This window comes from Giraffa tippelskirchi, chromosome 9, assembly GCF_054371585.1.
Source record: "Giraffa tippelskirchi isolate mGirTip1 chromosome 9, T2T-mGirTip1v1.2.pri, whole genome shotgun sequence".
Lineage (NCBI taxonomy): Eukaryota > Metazoa > Chordata > Mammalia > Artiodactyla > Giraffidae > Giraffa > Giraffa tippelskirchi.
This window is the reverse complement of record NC_137283.1, coordinates 85,629,644-85,644,253: the sequence shown is the minus strand read 5'-3', so window position 1 is coordinate 85,644,253 and position 14,610 is coordinate 85,629,644. Positions and strand designations below refer to the sequence as shown.

General features: G+C 38.1%; 1 long non-coding RNA gene across 1 annotated transcript in view; it reads left to right on the top strand.

Moving 5' to 3' along the window:
* LOC145521995 (uncharacterized) overlaps positions 1–14,259 on the top strand; it is a 127,846-nt gene extending 113,587 nt beyond the window's left edge. The window contains exon 3 of the long non-coding RNA XR_014065827.1: positions 14,016–14,259. This is a non-coding gene — a long non-coding RNA (uncharacterized LOC145521995). The remainder of the gene's footprint in view (positions 1–14,015) is intronic.
* The last annotated feature ends 351 nt before the right edge of the window (positions 14,260–14,610 follow it).

Genomic DNA, 14,610 nt, shown 5'->3' with positions numbered 1-14,610 from the left:
AGTTCTACGGTGGAATTCAAAGTGAAGACATTCTAGGTGGAAGAAGAGGCATTAGTATTATACTTGCTAGCAAATCTAGTTTTCATTAAGTAGAACCTTTTTACAGTTATAAAGAATGTGTAATATTAAATCTACTCCTGTAGAATTGTTTACCCGACAGTACCATGTTGTTAAATATAAACAGGGTTTTACAGCAATTCTCTGGCGTATTTCATCTTGCATGACTGAAACTTGGTACTCATTCAACTGCAGCTCCTCATGTCTACCTCCTCCCAGCCTCTAGAGAGCGCTGTGCTACTTTCTGTCTCTATGAGTTTGACTTCTTTAAAAACCTCATACAAGTGGAATCATGCAGTATTTATATACTTTTGTAATTGTTTTATTTCACTTAGCAGAATATCTGCAAGTCTCATCCAAGTTGTAGCATATGGCAGGATTTTATTCTTTGGTGGAATAATAGTCCGTTGTACAGTATGTATATACAATGGCTCCAATACTTTGGTCACCTAATTGAAGAACTGAATCATTAGAAAAGACTCTGATGCTGGAAAGATTGAGGGCAGGAGGAGAAGGGGACGACACAGGATAAGACGGTTGGATGGCATCACTGACTCAATGGACATGAGTTTGAGCAAACTCTAGGAAATAGTGAAGAACTGGGAAGATGGGTGTGCTGCAGTCCATGGGGTCCCAAAGAGTAGGTCATGACTGAGCAACTGAACAACAACAATGTATATACCACATTTTCTTTATCCATCACCCACTGTTGGACATTTAGTTTTTTAGATCAAGAGCTACTCTACATAAATACTATTCAGAATCAATGCGTATGAAGTTATCATTTAATTTAATATGATTCAATATACTACACAGAAACTAACAGAATATACTATACAGAAACTAAAAGAATTTTAATATGAAGTCAAAAGCAATAAAGTGTAGACTTGGAGCACATTGCTCCATGGAAAACTTAATGTTTCTTTCTCATTAGTTAACAGTTTTTTAACCAGCAAACTTTGCTGCACATTACAGTCATCAAGGGAACTTATAGAAAGACCAGTGCCAAGGATGGCCCTTAGCCAGGCAACGATATGCTTTCATATCCTAAACTGATTTCAAAACCTACCTATGTTTGTGAACCACTTGAGGAGGGAATTTCTTTTATTTAGGGCATTTTTTTTTATGTTCTATTAGTGGATGTAGGATGAACAGAGATTCCATGTAACCAATTAGGATTTTCAGAGAATTATTCTTTTCTTCATCTCGCTGTTCCAGACGGTGTATAGCCAGACAGTCATCCACTTTTCTTTAGACAAGACAATGTAAGAAGGAGACATAACACATGTAGCTCTGGGCTATATTTGCCTACCATTGTTGCCCTTCACTTTCCTCCTGGGAAACCAGAGCAATTGTAATAACAGTAAGTAAAAGTATTGAGCCCAAGGAATGCAGTACAATTAAATTAGCTGTTAGTTTTTAACAGACACTATACATGTAGATATCTTCCTCATTTTACAGATGAGGAAACAGGTACAAAGAGGTAAAGGCAGTTAAGGCGGTGGAACAACTGTTCTATATTGCTACCTGGCCTTAGACGCTGGGCTGGTAACCACTATGCAACACTGCCTTTTAATTGAAACAAGAGTTTACTTTCTTTTTTTTTTTTTTCTTTGCCTTGGCTTAGCCAAAGAAGTATGCTGTTTAGCATGACATAAGGCACTTAACTTACCTCACCTTTCATATAACTTTATGGACTTTTCAAATCCCATTAACCATGCATCATGGCACATTGTCATTAAACTTGCAAATTGCCTTAGTCCAACAGCTTAGAGTATTCACACTGATCTTTTATTCCTTTATTACACTTGCCCATAATTTCTAAATCATTTTAAAGAGCATTCAACAAAGCAGTTAAGGAATCTGGAATCATGTCAGGACAGGGTCCTGGTGCTTTCCCTTCCCTCATTTGACCATTTGTGTTGACGCAACTGGTTCCATTCACAAGCCACAGGCTCCAGGGATTATTGCTTCTCTACAGTGAACTGGTCTTTGTTGTACAGTGTATTCTTCATTATCTCATTTCTTCTTCCTGTGTCTGGCATCTTATTCATATTCTTACATAAACACAAGTTCCTAAACTTTGCTCTACAGAACATTATTTTAGCAAGATTATGACAGGGCTTCCATGAAAAAGAACTAGCTTTTTCTTGGAACCATACTAGCCATGGTTGGGTAATAATGGCTTTCCGAAGATGGAAAGTTGAAAAGTCCTTGAAATCTGTGAACATGTCAACTTACCTGGCTAAAGGGATTTTGCACACAGGTGAAGAGATTATTTTGGATAAGCTTAAGGGACGACAGAGGATAAGATGGTTGCATGGCATTACCAACTCAATGGACACAAGTTTGGGTAAACTCTGGGAATTGGTGATGGACAGGGAGGCCTGGTGTGCTGCAGTCCATGGGGTCTCAAAGAGTCAGACATGACTGACTGACTGAACTGAACTGATATTTTGGATAATCAATATAATAATGTGTTCAGATAAGAGAGGGACAGGAGGACCAGAGCCTGAGATGTGACAATGGAAGCAGAGGGACATAGAGAAAACTTGGAAGATGCTATTTTGCTGGCTTTGAAGATGGATGGTTGGGCCATAAGCCAAGGAAAGCAGGTGGCCTCTAGAAGCTAGAAAAGGCAGCACATGGATTTTCCCTTCGAGTCTCCTGAAGGAGCATGCTGCTCCTGACACATTCTAGACCCCAGAACTGTAAAGAATAGCTTGTATCATTCTAAGCTGTGAGGTTTGTGATAATTGATTACAGTGCCAATAGGAAACGAAAGCAATGATCAAATAAGTTTAGGAAATGTGAAATGCTTTATTCTCTTTTAGGAAATCCACAGTGTGTATTAATGCAAAATGTCAATGATAAATACTGAAGTATAGTAGAATTGCAATAGTTTCTTCTTAGGAAAAGTAATCTTCTTTGACAGAGGGATTTGTTTGTGAATATTTGGTTAGGTTTTTTTTTTTTTTTTTTTCTTTAAATTAGAGCCTTGTCCAAGCCCAGTGAATTCAAGGTATTGTTAACTCATTCTATCAGATGGACTGAGTTGTGAGAAGCAGCTTGAGCACTGTGCTGATGGGATACAGACATTCAGTGTGGCTCTTCCACTCACTTGATGAATTTCATTCATTGTATTGTCTCTGTGTTTTCTGTTCATGTAAAATGGTGGCCGCTTAGATATAGTCTTATTGTTTGCTTGTATCATTACTCACTTTGGTTGGATGATCCTTTGCAGATGGTTTTTATTTGCTAAAATGTCTGAGCATTTATTTTTCATTTTATGACAGCAAGAGTTTAAAATAAAAATGTGTTTTAAAGAATTCTATATTGTGAATTATGCTCTGAAATTTGTTTTCTAATAAGCACTATAATTTGTATTTTAAGAAAAAAAGATATTTTGACATATCAATTAAAATTTTTGAGTTTTCTTAACAACCTTTTAGAGCATTGCCAATGTCATGTAAATGGAATTTATGATTTTTTGCACTGATTTGACACATACTAATTGGAGAAGAAACCAACATATAGGTCATGTGTTTTTTAAAACATTTGTTCTTGAAATCAATTTCTGGCTAGATTTATAGTTTTACTTCTTGTTTTTGAAAAATGACCTTCCTTGAGTCATTAAAATACATCTTTTCCTTGTTTGTTGTGGGTTTCTTTTAGATGACATGCTGGAATTGAATTTGTTTCTTTGGTATTCCAAATAGTTCTCACTTTGGGGTATCTCATTATAGAACTGGAAATACTACAAAAATAAAAGGAACATAAATAATCCAGAACAAATACAAATTCTTCCCATTTATTCAAAAAAGATTAACTTTCTATTTTAAGCCAGGTGCGTAACAAGGTACTGATGATATACAAATATCTTCCCTGCTTTCAAGATGTTTACAGTAATGTTTTTTAAAAATTCTGGTTTTCTTCATCTTTCTTGACTTTTACATAGAAACCTCAGGGATTTGTGTTAACTAAAAGGATGAAATCTCTGACTGTAAGGAATTTTTCACCATTAAAAACGGTGACTGAAGTACACAGTGGAGTTTGGGGTTTTAAAGTTCTTTGATGCTTGAAAGATTCTCTTGACGGAGGCCATTATCACATGGTCAATTCCTCGTATGAAAATTTGAGACACTAGAACCTCTCTGACCATCTTATGTATTTGTGACTAGCAAAAGATATGCTGTTTATGGTAAGCCTTGGCTAGGGTCGATGGTTTGTCTCAGGACATGACTTTGTTGACAGGACTAATTTCTCTGTCGTAGTAATTCTCCAAGTGTAGTCATTGGAGCAGCAACACATTACCTGGAACTTGCTACATATGCAAACTATCTGGTCCCACCCAAGATCTGCTGGATCAGAATCATAGTGCTTTAAGGAATTAGACTGTTAAATATACCCAGCTTTGCTCTGAGCCCAAACAGAGCTCTTTTAATGATTTTTGACTCAGATATCTATATCAGGGGACTTGGTCCAAAAACTTATTTACTAACATATTTCACCTGCCAAAAAGTTCACATTTTCATTTCTGATGCTCAAGATAGTTGTAGCTGTTTTTAATATTTGAAATGAGAAAAAAAAAAAACCCAAACATTTAATTCTCGATAGATTCTATTGTATAATACCTTTGCTCTGCTTAATGTTCTAAATTTTTGCTAAAATATCACATAGCATTATTTTAGAGGAGGACAGCTTCATGAATTTTACTACATATATAAATAAAGAAGCATGTATTGTTCTATTCTGCCACTATTTTATGTATAATGTCTTATTTAGTTACCAAATCCTATGGACAGAGGAACCTGGTGAGTTATAGTCCATGGGGTTGCAAAAATGTACGACATGACTTAATGACTAAATGACAAAAAATTATCCCACTTTGTATGTGGCTCAGGTAAACTACCTATCACTATGTAGTGCAGACATAACTCAAAGATAGAGCTGTTTAATTCCAAGAGAAGAGGTTTTACAATTATGTCCTGCTGCCTCCCAAACAGAACTGTCTCTGAAGCTTCTCCTAGTATTCCTAACATGTTACATTTTTATCTTATGTTTTGAGGCCAAAGTTCAATGCTTTTTATTTTCTAAATAAAATTTGGAGACAAATCCTCTGACCAAAGATTTTATAGGTAAATTCAGAATACTCTGTGATAACAGAGTTAGACATTTGACTAACAAGGACTTCCTAATTCTTTTCATAGGAAAATATAACAATTGTAATAAGTTTTTATAAGAAAGTAAAAATTTTTAAAAGATAACATCTGACTAAACACATTACAAAAAAAATGCCAAAACCCAAATTTAAAGATAGTAACTAGGAATCAAACTGTTTTAAATAATATGCCTTAATGAAGTAGAATTTTCTTCAATAATTCCAAGATAGTTCAACAACATTAAATCTTTTAAAGTAATTATTCGTATTAATAATACATAGAAAATTAAACATATACTAAGTATAAAATAGACAGTTGTTTGGTAAAACTCAGCATCTACTCCTGGCTTGAAGAAATTTGTAAAAGAGAATTTGCAAAAAAGGTACTTATCCTGTTGAGTCAACTCCACGATCAATTCTGTGTGCTTGCTGAGTTGCTCAGTCATGTCCAACTCTATTGTGACCCAAAGGACTGTAGCCCACCAGGCTTCTCTGTCCATGGAATTCTCCAGGCAAGATTGCTGAAGTGGGTTGCCATTCCCTCCTCCAGGGGATCTTCCTGACCTAGGGATCAAACCTGAATCTCTTATGTCTCCTGCAGTGGCAGGAGAATTCTTTTACCAATGAGTCCCCTGGGAAGCCCATGCTTAATGGTAACCGATATAAATTTTCTCATGTATGAGATACATCAACCTTTTAACAATCATACTGCCTGACTCTGTAATTTCACTACGGAAATTTTTTTAGAGAATTATTGTATAAAGATGTATGTATGAGATACTGTTTATGATGTGACCATAAGACAGTAAAACAGGTTTCTAAAGTTGGAATTGATGTGATCATTTCTCCTTCTGACAGGCAAGTGTTTTACAGCCATGAAACATAATGACTGACGGCTCCAGTTAAAGTTGTTGAATTGAACACACACTTATCTTTTCTACTTTATGAGATGCTATTGAAATGACAGTACAGAAATAAAGCAAACTTTATAAATACAAGTATAAAGAGAGTAGGGGATGAAAAATATATGAAAAACAGATTTCCATGAGTTTTCGAGTGAGAGAAGGTGGACGGAAAAATGATAACTGTGCTGGTATAGTGGAGTGAGGGGGAAGCCACTCTTTCTGCAGAGACTCTTCTGAGTAGTGAACATGCTCACCTGACGGAATCCTGAGAGGCATCAGGGGCCACAGAACTCAGGGGTGTTGTTGGAGCTGAAGGGTGATTTAAACATTTGCACACAGAGTGATTAGACCTCCATTTTCCCTCTTAACTTGCCTCATTCCACCTCCCCGATCCACTTGCCAATAGCAGATTCAGAAAGACCTCTTTCTAGAGAAATTGTATGAGAGGAGTTTTTTACTCAACGGCATCCAAAAAAAAAAAAAAACAGGGTAGAAGTGAGGCACCATACAGGGGGGTTAGTGAAAATGTGGGAAGTGACGGTTTGTGTAGTTTACTCCTTAGATGCCATTGTGCAGGCCCAGGCCCATCATGCTAAGAGTGGATAGTTCCTCTCTGATCCATCCTAGAGAATAAAGTTCTAGATATTTAGACGTGTGAGCCACTGATGAAAAAGTGGTCACAACCCTATTACAGTAAATCTGTTATATGTGAACCTCCAAGTTATGGACTTTCAAAGATGAGAACATGCATTTGCATGTACAGTCACGTAAGTTAGTTCACGTGTCTGACGTACATTGTCACATGCGTGCATCCTCTACAAATGATTGTGCTTTTGTGTACTTTACCATACAGTACTGTATAGGGTAAAGCAGTACAGTATCTTTATTTCAAGCCCAGGACGTCCGGAAGCAAGCGTAAGAGCAGCAGTGATGCAGTTGGTACTGCTAAGAGGTGCCAAGAATTGGTGATGTGCAGAAAGGATGAAGAGAGACAGAGGGAGAAAAAGCAACTGAAGATTGGAAGAGATTCACGACACAGGAAGTGCAGGGGGTTTTCTTTATCTGAGGAGGGACTGTTAGTTTTTGAAGGACAGGACCCGAAGGTAGAGCGGTACGTGAAGGTTGTAGCAGTTGTTCAGAATGCAATCCCGTGCTACTGTGTCATCTATGACGAGAAAACAGAGCTACTCCCCAGACATCACTGGATGGTTTTTTCAAGCGGGTAGATAGAATGGAATCCAGCAAGGAACTGATACCTGTGCCTTCAATGTCAGGTGTGAGTGAAACTGCAGCTTGCCCTCTGTCTCCTGTTGCTCTGGACCCTTCAGTTTTACTATCTCCCATCTTCTTTCCCTTCTCCAGTCAGTAACTCTTGCAGTTCACTCGATGCCAGCCTCTGTGTCTGTACTACTGTACTTTTCAAGGTACTGTATTATAAGATTCAAATTTTTTCTTTATTTTTTGTTTGTTTTTTTACAAGTTATTTGTATGAAAAGTACTATAAAAATTTATTACATTTGTGAGCATCCTCAGGTGTGTCTGACTCTTTGCAGCCCCACTGATGATCTCCCACGAGGCTCCTCTGTCCATGAGATTTCCCAGGCAAAAATACTGGACTGGGTTGCCATTTCCTTTTCCAATAAGGTTTTCTTATCATCCCTCAAAAAGGTGATCTTTACTCTCTATTTTATTTCCAGTATTTTGGGACTCCTTCACCATGGTGCCAGGGCTGGCTGAGAGGCCTAATTTTTCTAATAAATCAAAGAAGATCCCAGTAAACAGGCTGGGTGACCACTGTCAGCATGGGGGAGTTTATACTATGGGGACCCCTGTCAAATATCAACTGCTGTGATTTGAGAATCAGTTCTAGCTTGAAGCATTTTTCCTCTTTATAGCACATGTACACAAGCGGTGACTCTGATACAGATTCTTCTTTAATCTATCTCCTGTTACAGGCCAGTGTAGGTTTATTGACTTATTTGTGTTTTGTTTTTCTTTTATTCTTCAGTAGTGAACCTCTGGGCACAGTGACTTGAGAAACAATATAAACTTATTTTAAAAGCATAGAATCAAAACTTTCACCAGGAATGCAATGGTGTTTTAGTTATTATTTGGGATTTGCTACCATAAAAAAAAGCATTTACCCCACCTCTCGAGAATTGAAGGATTGGAAACAAGCTGACTTTTGTTGAAAATCCTTCTTTCCAATTTCTGTAGTAATAAACAAGGACAGTTTTTAAAATTCAGTTCATTAAGATGTGTTTACTTTGTCTTATCAAGGAAATTTTCATTCTTTTGTTTCATCTTTTTAAAATTGTAACTTAAGTGCCTCATCCTTCCTCTCGATTCAAAAATATATATTGAGCACCAAATATATGTGTTTACTCTTCACCTCCTCCTTAAAGTGAGGGATATAGTGGTGATCAAACCTGTAGCTTTATATTCCAAAGACACACAGTTTCATGATGAAGTCAAATATAAAAGCAATGCACATGCAGGAAAATTCTACAATAGTGACACAGGAACTGAACTGGGGAAGGAGCCATTAGTTCAGTCTGTGGTGTCCTGCAATTAGAAACTCTCAAGGGAGAGATGAGGCTTGCTGTAGCTTTCAAAGGTGAGGATGGTGTTCTATGGCCAGGTTTTGAGAGCTTTTAAAGGGCCTGTTAAGTGGAGGGCAGGGCATAAACAAGCCAAGGGGAAAGTGGTTTTTTAAGTGGCAGGTGGTTAATAAAATCGACTTCACATTGAACTAGAGAAGCCAAATAAAGCAGTTGGTTTGAAAGATAAGAGAAACAGGCAAAGATCAGGTAGTGTGAACAAATTCAAAAGTATGGTAGAAGAGGGCTGACCATTTTTTTCTATGTGATGATGAATTTTATTTTTGTTTGTTTGTTTTTATTTGTTCATAGCTATAAAATCTGATGAAAGTCCTCTTAGAAATATTATTCTAATTCTGGTATTATGTGAAGCAAAGGCATTATACATTCATTTTTCTAGCAAAGGGAAGCTTTTTCTAGGCAAAAGAAAGTAACCTAGTTTGCTATAGTTTAAAAGATATACTATTTCTGTTCAGTCGCTCAGTCATATCTGACTCTTTGTGACCCCATGGAGTGCAGCGTGCCAGGCTTCTCTGTTCTTCATCTCTTGGAGCTTGCTCAAACTCATGTCCACTGAGTCAGTGATGCCATCCAACCATCTCATCCTCTGTCATCCCCTTCTCCTCCTGCCCTCAATCTTTCCAAGTATCAGTGTCTTTTCCACTGAGATGGCTCTTTGCATCAGGTGGCCAAAGGATTGGTGCTCTAGCATCAATCCTTCCAATGAATATTCATGATTGATTTCCCTCAGGATTGATTGGTTTGATCATCTTGCTGTCCAAGGGACTATCAAGAGTCTTCTCCAGCACCAAATTTCGGCAGTATCTGCTTTGCTAACTGCTAACCTAGAAAATGGGAACTTAAATATTCAAATTGAGTGCTTGTTTGTGAAGCCCACTTCTTTTCTCTCTTCCTTCGTCTCCCTCTCTCTCTCTTTTACACACACACACAAACACACTGTGGTAGGCAGAGTAATTCCACCCCCTCCCAGATGCTTACATCCTAATTGTCAGAACCTTTAAATATATTGCCTTAAAGGGCAAAAAGGATTTTGCAGATATAACGAAATTAAATTAATTAAATTGAAATTAATTAATTAAATTAAAAGCCTTATCCAGATGGGCCTCACAGGGGTGCTTAAATAGAAGATAGGTCAGGCAACAAGTCAGAGAAACAGAGAGACCGAGATTTGAAGAAGTTATACTGATGTGTTTCAGGATGGAGAAAGAAGTCACTGGCCAAGGAGTGAAGACAGCCTCTAGAAACATATTCTCTAAAACCTCCAGAAGGAAAGCAACCCTGCCCACACCTGGATTCCTCTAATATTATAAAAAAATGAATTTTTATTTTATGAAGTCACTGAGTGGTGGTAATTTATTGGAGCAGTAACAGGAAGCTAACATCAATACTCATTTCAAAGAAAAGTACTCACAGGAGCAAAACTCTATCTTTCCTATTCATCAGTTTACTTTCTGATTCAGAGCTCCTAATCAGTCTGATAAAGAAAAGATAATCTAGTTATTTTTATGTCAGATGAGCTAAATTTAGTAGCTTACCATGCCTTTGTTCTCCTGCCTCTGCAAGCCACTGGCTCTGACACTGACTCAAGGTGAAGGAGGGTCTTTTTGACAAATCTCCCTGGTCCTAGGCTCTGGGGAAGAGGATATGAGTGACCTCACCCCTGCCGAGCTTCCCAGAGGTATAGAATCATCATCTGGGGAATTTTAAATGATGTTGATGGTCGATTTCTAATCCTCCAATACCCACAGAGGTGTCCCGTGTCTTGTCTCTCCTGGGGCTTTATGCCCCAAGTAGCTCAGGTAGCTCTAGGGGTTGTGCTGGCAGCCCCTCCCAGCCCTCCAACCTTTTGTCCAAGGTGTAGAAAATGTTTGTGTGTTCTTTAGTTCCTTCATGCTGACTGTTAGGCTCTCATTGAGCACTCTTGGCTCCTCACCCTGTGATCTGTCCTTGTTCTAGGCCCCTGTGGTGAAGGGGGACATCAGCAGGTTTGCCCTCAGATCAGTTCAGGGAGGGCAGGAGAAGGCCTTCAAATGTCTTATCCTTCAAAATTATTCAAGAACATTTTGTTACTGCTTCCTACTCTCTCTGAGACAGGAAGATAGCAGGTCAGGGAGATAGACCCACTTCCAAGCTGATGGCTTAACCTCCCATTCTCCATTCATTTCCTAGCTCATGAGGTCTTTATCTATTCAGAGAGAGGATCATGCTAGGGAAGAACCACGAAAAAATTGTTTTGCTAAATTGCAGCTACTTAAAAAAAAATCTTCATTCTTATTTGAATGTTTGAAAAAGTGAGAGTGAAAGACACTCAGTCCTGTCCGACTCTTTGTGACCCCATGGACTACACAGTCCATGGAATTCTCCAGGCCAGAATACTGGAGTGGGTAGCCTTTCCCTTCTCCAGGGGATCTTCCCAACCCAGGGATCAAACCCAGGTCTCCTGCATTGCAGGTGGATTCTTTACCAGCTGAGCCACTAGGGAAGCAATATCTTATTAGTTTAATATCTTATTATTATTAAGATCCCACTTAGACTTATTAATACCTTATTATTATTAAGGGAATATCTTATTAGTTTAGACCTTGCCTTTTGAACTATAAAACTAAGAGTTGATATTTTTGTTCCTAGACTCTAATCTGCTAACTAATTCTGGGACAAATAGAGGTTCCAAGACGCACATTATAATGGGGTGATTCCAGGGCTAGAAAAGAAAGAATAAGTTCTTCCAGGGGGAAAACGGAGAATGTCTTATATTCTTGTTTTGTCACAAGTAGAGAAAGAAACTGAGGCTCAGAGATATTAATCAAGTTGGATTTGCAGAGTGAAGCCTCAATCTTGTATCTCTTTAAATTCAATCCCCAGATTGTTTAGGAGACAGACAACTGGTGCCTCCTCAGGAAGTCATTAAACATCATCTGGCCTCAGTTCTTCACCTTTAAAGTGGAAAGCTTGGACTAGATGAATTCTGGGCTCACTGTGACAGGGACAGAGTAAAGTGACAAAGTAGGTGATTAAACAGTTGAACCCACTAGGGAATTGTAAGTAAAGAAAAGAAGTATGGGAGATCTCTGTAAGTTAATGATCACTCAAGAGAGCAGGTTTTTATTTTTGTTCAATTAATTTCAATCATACAATTAATGAATGTGGGTATAAATAGATACTTTATCTGAAAAAGTGAAGAATGTTGAAATGCCACACCAATTGCTGTGCATGAGAGGGAATGGAGATACATCTTTTGGCATCCCATTGCTGCTGTTTGGTTTCTAAGTCATATCTGAATTTTTGTGACCGCATTAACCACAGCATGCCAGGGTTCTCTGTCCTTCACGATCTCCCTGAGTTTGCTCAAATTCATGTCCGTTGAGTCAGTGATGCCGTCCGACTATTTCATCCTCTGTCACTCCCTTCTCCTCTTGCCCTCAATCTTTCCCAGCATCAGGGTCTTTTCCAATGAGTCAGCTCATCCCATCAAAGTATTGGAGCTTCAGCTTCAGCATCAGTCCTTCCAATGAATATTCAGGGTTGATTTCATTTAGGATTGACTGGTTTGATCTCCTTGCTGTCTAAGGGACTATCAAGAGTGTTCTCCAGCACCACAGTTTGAAAACATCAATTCTTTGGCCCTCGGTCTTCTTTATGGTTCAGCTCTCACATCCATACATGACTACTAGAAAAACCACAGATTTAACTATATGGACCTTTGTTGGCAAAATGATGTCTCTACTTTTTAATACACTGTCTAGTTTTGTCATAGCTATTCTTCCAAGGAGCAAGCGTCTTCTAATTTCAAGGCTACAGTCACGTCTTCATTGATTTTGTAGCCCAAGAAAATGATATCTTATACTGCTTCCATGCTTTCCCCATCTATTTGCCATGAAGTGATAGGACCAGATGCCATGATCTTAGTTTTTTGATGTTGAGTTTTAAGCCAGCTTTTTCACTCTTCTCTTTCATGTTCATCAAGAGCCTCTTTGGTTCCTCTTCATTTCATATCATTAAAGTGGTGTCATCTACATATCTTTGGTTGTTGGTATTTCTCCCGGCAATCTTGATTCCAGCTTGTGATTCATAGAGCATACTAAAAAATTTGTTATTTACTACTCCTCTGCACATCAACAGTTCTGGCTAATGCTATTCTGCATATTCTTCAATAAAATCTAAGTTTAGAACTCATTTTTTTTTTTTTTTAGAACTCATTTTTTAAAAAAACTCTTTAGTTTAAGGAACTTAATCTAAACCTTCTAGTTCTACAAATTCAATTAAAATTCAAAAAGCATTTATTAAGAAGACTGTGAGAAGTAAAAAAATTATTAATAAGACCTAAGCTCTTCCTTCAAGGTGCTTACAGTCTGGATGAGGAGTAAGACAAAAACATCAAAACACCTTGACTAAAGTCAAGGTTGGATAAAATATGTGCTATAAGAGAGGCAAAAGTGCTAGCATGGGCCAGAGAGAGAGGGGTTTTCTAAGGAAGGGATATGTCTGCAGAAAATTAGAGGAAGAGGCATTTGAGATGGGCAAATGCACTGATGGGCAGACAGCACAGTTATGTTGGGAAAACTTGAGTTGTCAAGTTGTTCATTTTATTTTTTGGTCACAACATGTGGCATCTTAGTTCTCTGACCAGGGATTGAACCTATGCCCCTGGCAGTAGAAGTGTGGAGTCTTAACCACTGGACCACCAGGGAAGTCACTTGAATGGGCCAGTTGGTACTCAGTGTCTAAATATCAGATTATGCCATTTGTGAAAACAGAAAATTCCCATGGTCAGGAGTTCCCATCAATATGCCACCACTAAGCATTTGTTGAGCATGAACTTGAGCATGACAGATTGGGAGAAGTTACTTTGTTCATCTTTCCTTTGTCAAACTTCCATGGAATAAAGTGTTCACCTTCTCCTTTACCAAGGCACAAAGGCAGGGAAGAATGATTTTTAATCAGTGAGAATTTGAATATATTATTACATTTTGTTAATAAATGTTTTTCCATATTCATTAAATACTGAAAAAAAAAAGAAAGCAGATTTTTTAAATGACAAAATAAAACAGGCTAGCTTAGCAACAAAATCATGCAACAGCAGCATGGGACACGCCTCCAAACAATAAAACAGTGGTGGTATGAGACCCATATCCTGCCCAATGAGCTCAGTAAGTTGATGACCCCTACAACATCTTTTCTGCACACATAAAAAACGATAATTTATGAAAGGTGACATTTCAAAGTGAAAGACCTTCACTGGGCTAAGACCTGACTGAAATCATTTTTCCATAGTGCCATGACAGTCCTGGCTTGACCATGTAGAAAAAAGAAAACTCCCCCATTCAACATGAGAAGGAGCTGATGGTGGAAGTGTGATGTCTACTCAAGAATGAAGAAGAAGGTGGTCTTTTCCACCTCCCCATTTTCCTTTAATTATAAAACTGTAGTCTGCTAAGTTCTGAGGGCTGGTACCCTCTCCCCTGACCACTTGTAAACCTCACAAGCATCCTATTCTAATAAACTATCCCTGACCTATCATTTTGCCTCTCTCTGAATTCTTTCTGAGCTGAGACATAAAGGACCAGGGCTCTTTGGAAGGCCTCAAAACACCACCTAGTGGCTTCAATTATAGCTCTAAATGTACTTCTTAGGTTGAAAAAATTCAGAGACCCCAGGTGAGAGAGAAAGTATATGGGTATTGTTGTCTCCAAATGAGCTCATAAGCCTTCCTTTAAGGGTGTGCATGTGGATTCTGCCTCATATTGCAGAATTTTAAGTATGAATTGGACCAAAGTAAATATTTTAGTTATGAAAAATCAGTGGCACTAGGACCTCCAGCTACTGATAGACATTCAGATGATTTTATGTTCATGTGAATGATATTTCC